This window comes from Orycteropus afer, unplaced genomic scaffold (assembly GCF_000298275.1).
Source record: "Orycteropus afer afer isolate SDZICR_OR568_19922 unplaced genomic scaffold, OryAfe1.0 scaffold00348, whole genome shotgun sequence".
In the NCBI taxonomy this organism is placed as follows: Eukaryota; Metazoa; Chordata; class Mammalia; order Tubulidentata; family Orycteropodidae; genus Orycteropus; species Orycteropus afer.
In genome coordinates, this window is record NW_006921935.1 from 2,623,421 (window position 1) to 2,629,991 (window position 6,571).

Genomic DNA, 6,571 nt, shown 5'->3' on the forward strand with positions numbered 1-6,571 from the left:
GAGGATGAAAAGAAAAGAAAAAGAGGAAAACCTCTGTGTGTACAGGATGGAGCAGTCAAGATACCATCCTGATAACATATTCCGTCTAGTCTCTCTGCAACAAAGACCCCAAAAAACTAAGTGTAACAGATACAGATGGTAATCCTGGAATTCTGAATATCAAATGAAAGGAAAAAGAATTGGATTGAACACTAACTGCAAAAATAAACAGAATGAAAAGTGTGGTCAGTGAGAGAGACTTTGCAGCCTGGGCACAACATAGCCATTTTGAGACACAGAAGGCAACATATATAAGTGGGAAAAAGTCAACTTCACAGCATCCCATTTAGGATAGATATAAAATGTAAATAAATTGGAAGGAAGCAAGGTGAGCAGAATATGAGCTGGATCTGAGAGAGGAAAGTACAGGGAAGTGAGTGATAATTCCAATGGCACAAATGACCACAGAGCAAGAAGGGAGACAGCAAATGAGGATGAAACCACTCATCAGTAGAGGACCTTGATATTTTTGGTTGAGGTACCATGTAAAGGGGAGCCTTGTGAGGTTGCAGTGGAGATGCTAGTCCCTGGGTGTGCCCCCCTTGATTGAGTTGGGACCAGAACGAGATAATCAGCTGCACTCTAATAGAAGTGCATTGGGCCCACATCAGTGCACAGTAACCAGAGAAATGCATTCTCCTGCTTTCTTCCAAAACTCTTTCAAGGTGAATAGGAGTGAGGGCCTCCAGCCTCACCAAACCTGGGGCCAAGGATGCTCCTTCTGCTGCCCTTCAACACCCAGTTCACTCAGACAACTTTCACAGCAGGTCATGACACAGTGGACAGAGTCACATGTCTTGCCTGAATATCATGCTCTATGTGACTAGCACCTGTGTGATTCACAGGGTAAACTCTCATGGACTGCATGCCACATACCTGAAGCCTCTATTGTGGAAAGTGTACAAATCCATGGACTGCGTGTCAGCTGCCCTCCACTCCCACTATCAAGGATACACATTTGCATCTGACCACACACCAGAGACCTGTCATCTTAGTGTTGTTGTTATGTTATGTGCCGTCGAGTCGGACTCGACTCATAGCAGTCAAGTGCCTTACCCACTATGCTACCAGAGCTCCTGTCATCTTAGTAGTCAGGGGAAAATCACACATGCAGTATGTGCTAGACATCTGCTACCCCTGTAGTTGGGTGCATGCACATGGTTGGACTGCCTCCCAGATATCAGCTGACTCCACACCTGGGAACATTTGCACACATGGTATGCCTGCTGGACATCTGCAGCATTCATGGGAAGAATACATGCAGACCACATTTCAGGCTACTGCTGCCTCCACAAGTACATACTCCCACGGATTGGACAAGAGCTGCCTTCTGCCACTGCATCTGGGAGCATATGCCCTAATGGATAGGATGTCATGTGCCCAACAAATCAGAGTGTCAATGACTGTTGCCACACCAGCCTGCTTTTTTTCCCCCCTTTTATTTGATTCCTTTTTCCCTTCTTCCTTATTTTTAGTCATTTTTCCCCTGTTCTTATACTTTTCCATTTGTTTTTACACATTTTTTTCCTCATCCTACTTTTTTTTCACTCTTTTTTTCCTGACGCATCCAGTGGAAGGTGGACAGTGTTACCCTATTAGTCAGCCACTCCTATACACTTACCACACCTACTTACCATCTACCACACTATACAATGGGTAAGTACAAGCACTCTAGCTGGTAGCTCTGGATCAAGGATAGACATCAGACAACTTGTTCACACCTCTTGTTTTTGTTCTTCACATCCAGCTAAGAGAAGCACATGCTTATACTTCCACCCGTGTCTCCACCCATCTTGAGACAGATGAAGAGTGCCCTAGTACTTTAAACCTAATGCCCAATGTAGCTCACCTGTTTTGCCCATCTAGCAATATAGAAACAGCAAAACAAAAATCATGGTGAAACAAACACACATAATCAAAAAATACATATAAAAGCTCCCAAATTTCAAGGACACAACAGAAAACCTCAAATCAAATAAAGAACCTGGACAAGATGGCACAAATAAATTACCAAAATAAAGAACCAGAAAATGTCCATTATGAAGAACAGGTAATATAGCTGTCTGGTAAGGAATTCAAAAGATTTATATAGAAGGCCCTCCAAGAGATAAGGGGACCACAAACAAAATCAATGATCAAACAGTCAGTACTCTAGAAGAAATCAAGAATATAATGCAAAAGAAAATGACAAAATAACTAGACAATTAAAACACACACAAAAAACTTATAATTCAAAATCCAGAAGATTAATATTAAAATGTTAAACATAGATAACATATAAAAACCAAAGAAAACAAACTCATTGCTGTTGAGTAGATTCCAAATCCTATCTACCTCTCCTTGGGTTCCTGAGGTAGTATCTCTACAGAAGTAGATTGCCCAGCTGAGGAGTGGCTGGTGGGTAGGAAGGACAAAAGAGTAGAACCAAAGAAATCGAAGATTGTGTTAGTGAATTAGAAGACAAAACCCTTGACACCAATTTGTAGGATGAAAAATTAAAAAAAAAAAGAATGAACAGAAATGAGGAAAATCTAAGAATTATGTGCAACATTATCAAGAGGAAAAAGTTATGAAAGATTGGAATTCTAGAACAAGAAGAGACCAAAGTAAATAAATAAATAATAATTTGTTATTATTTATTCTCACAGAGAGAATTATTGAAGATTCACTAGCAGAAAATTTCCCAAATATCATAAAAGACAAGAAGATATCCATCCAAGAAACTCAATGAATCCAATATAGGATATACCCCAAAAGAAAGTCATCAAAATATATCATAATCAAACTTACCAAAACCAGAGACAAAGAATTTTGGAAGGATCTGGAGAAAATTAAATGTTACCTACAAAAGGGACCAGTAAGACTAGGCTCTGATTTTTTGGCAGAAATCTTGCAGGTTGAAGGCAGAGAGATCAAATATATAAATCCCTGAAAGAAAGAAAAAATTACCAATTAAGAATTGAATTTGCATTAAATATGAAAGCAAAATTCAGACATTTCCAGATAAACAGAAATTAAGGGAGTTGTAAAAGCCAGACCAACCTTTAGAAAAAATGCTAAAGGGCGTCCTTCAGATAAAAAACACACAACTCGATATTAAGAAATGTGACAACATCACCTGGAAACCAACTAGGAAAAACAAAAACAAAAACTCTCAAATATAAAATAAACTTGTAAGAATGAAAATAGGAAACCAGATATGTAAACACTGTCAGGTACAAAGTATAAAGAAGGAATAAATGGTATAATTACAGAACTTCCAAATGAAAAGGAAATCAAGACTATATCAAGGTAGACTAGACTATTTGAAACAAATTACAAGGTACCACAAAAAAATTCACAAACATTCTAAACAAAATAAGAATGAATAAAATAATAATGACATAATAAACACAAAATCAACAACAATGAAGAAAATGAAAAGAAAGCCAGATGACAAAATGGACTCAGCACAGAACAATACATGGAACACAAGAAATCACCAACACAACAATAAAAAAATACAAAAAATAGTAGCAGGAAATTCATACCCATCAGTTATTACATGAATATACATAGATTAAATGTGCTAAGCAAGAGAAAGAGAGTTGATAAGAAATAAGAATAGATAAGAAAACATGACTCATTGATATAATGCCTGTGATAGTTGGAGGTGTGTGTCTACTTGGCTGGACCACAATTCTATGTATTTAAGCAATTGTGATGTGGGTTGTTCCAATGATGGTATCAGATGTACATGTTTTCAGCAGGCAATCCATTTAAAGAGAGTTTCCCTAGGGGTGTGGCCTGCTTCCAGTATATTTATGGACATACTGGGAAAAGAGACACTCTTCTGTGGATTGGGATTCTGTTGTGCTGCTTACAGCTGTCTGTTAGTGAGCAATCCACCATTTGGCCTGGAGATCTTGGATTCATCATTAATTGGAGTAAACAGCCAGTATACTGCCTGTGAAACTGGAGCTCCTTGGCCCCTGCAGCTGTGTGAGTTGGGAAAAGCCTCCAGCTTGACATTTGATCCAAGAACTTGGGACTTGCCAGCTTCTATAAGTGTGTGCCACTCCTCGGAAGGAAGGTTGGGCAATCCTACTTCCGTAGTGATACTGCCTCGGAAACCCAAGGAGGGGTCGCTATGAGTCGGGGCCGACTCGACGGCACATAACAACAACAACAACCTAAGTGTGTGAGCCATTTTCCTAAGATAAATTTCTCTTTCTCTCTCTATATAAGCTTTACTAGTTTTGTTTCTCTAGAGAACCCAGTCTAACACATTTGGTACCAGGAGTGGTTCTAGAGACAAAATCATAAGTATGGGCTTCCTAAATTGGTTCTCCAATTTGATTAATCATAAAGGCACTGATCACCCTGTGTCCCTTAGTAAAGAGGGCCCTGCTAATCTGTGGTGTGAGGTCACAACATTAATATGCAAAATAGCACCACCAAGTAATTTTGAAAAGTGAGGCTCTGGGTGATTACCTATTTGATACTTTCCTGCAATATTGTCAGGAGTATAAGGAAGCTGGTTGGTTGGTCCTACTTCCACTAGACAAAGTGATGAAAGAGCAAGATGACCTGAGAGCTGCTGAGTTACGGTTTAAGTGCTACATAAAAGACCTCAATGTTTCCAGTTGTACTCTGAAAGAAAGCCTCCTTTCTTCTAGTGACAGAGCTGATATTGCCAAAAATAAAACCCAGAGTCTTATCATAAGGGTGGCTGAATTACAACACCAATTAAATTACCAACCAAGAATGGTGTCTGAAGTTAAAGTGGAGGCATTGATTTGGAAAAAATGGGATCCTGAAACGTGGAATGGAGTCATAAGAGCACATAGTCAGGAAGATCAGGATATGGAGCCTGTAAATCCTGTTGAATCCCTCCCATGTGAAGGGATTACTATAAAACCATTATCCTCTCCACTTTAGTTTGATGGGAATAACCCAGCTGTTCCTGTTGAGTCATTGCCTGAGGCAGAGGCCATAGAAGACATTCCTAAATGTTCTCAGGAACTGCCTCAACCGCCCATTGTTGCTGCTAGATCTATAATTAAAATTAAGTCCAAGAGAGCCCCAAAAGGTAAAATACAAAGTGTGACTGAGCAGGTGGTACACTACACCTGAAAAAAACCTACTTGATTTTGCTAACATGTACAGACAGAAACCTGGGGAATATGTATGGGAATGGCTACTGAGGATGTGGGATAATGGTGCAAGGAATATAACATTGGATCAGTCTGAGTTTATTGATTTAGACCCAGTAAGTACAGATTCTTCTCATTGTTTCAGCTCAGGAAATTAGGAAAGGATCTAATAATTTATTTGGTTGGCTTACAATATCATGGATTATGTGATGGCCTATTTTAAGTCAAGTTGAAGTACCAGACCTGCCTTGGTATAATGTAGAAGGAAGTATCCAGAGGCTTAGGAAAATTGGCCTGTTAGAATGGATTGATCAGATTAGACCCCTAGAGCCAGAAATAGAGAGTCCAGAAGACATGCCTTTCACCAGTTTGGTGAATAGTAAATTTGCGAAGGGAGTTCCAGCATCCTTGAAGACTGCTGTGATTGCTATTTTATGTAAGCTGGATTTGACAGTGGGAACTGCCCCAATTGAACTAAGACACTTAACTACAATCAGGCTGAATGGACCCTGTGGTACTAGGGGCTAAGTGGCAGCAGTTAATCAACGAAGGCAAGGTGGGTGTGGTTACCATAAGGGACAATAGAGTTGGAACAGCAATCAGAATTGTCTGACTCATGTGGAATTATGGCACTGGCTACTTGTGCATGATGATCTCAGTAGTGAACTACATGGCAAACTTACTAAGTATTTATTTGATCTGTATAGACAGAAGAATTCTACATCATGTGAACAGTAGCCTAGATTGAATTGCCAGAATACAGAGTCATGGCCTTTCAATCAATTCCCAGACTTGAGTCAGTTTCCAGACCCACAACCCCTTAAATGAAGGGGAGGACAGGTCCCCTTGAGGAAGAACACCACTAAATTGTCAAAAATTTATTACATCAATCTTTTTCCTAGCCTTCCCCAAAGGGATCTGAGGCCTTTTACCAGAGTGATCGTTCATTAGAGAAAAGGAAATAATCAGACTTTTCAGGGATTACTGGACACTGGCTCTGAACTGACACTAATTCCAGGAGACCCAAAGCATCATTGTGGCCCTACACTCAGAGTGGGGGTATATGGAGGTCAAGTTATTGATGGAGTCTTAGCTAAGGTGCATCTCACAGTGGGTCCCTGAACCCATCCTGTAGTGATTTCCCCAGTTCCAGAAGGCATAATTGGAATAAATACACTGAGCAACAGGCAGAATTCTCACACTGGGTCGCTGACATGTAGATTAAGGGCTATTATGGTAGGAAAAGTCAAGCGGAAGCCATTGGAACTGCCTCTACCTACAAAAATAGTAAATCAAAAGCAATACCACATCCCTGGAGGGGTTGCAGAGATTACTGCCACCATCAAGGACTTGAAGGATGCAAGGGTGGTGATTCCCACCACATCCCCATTTAATTC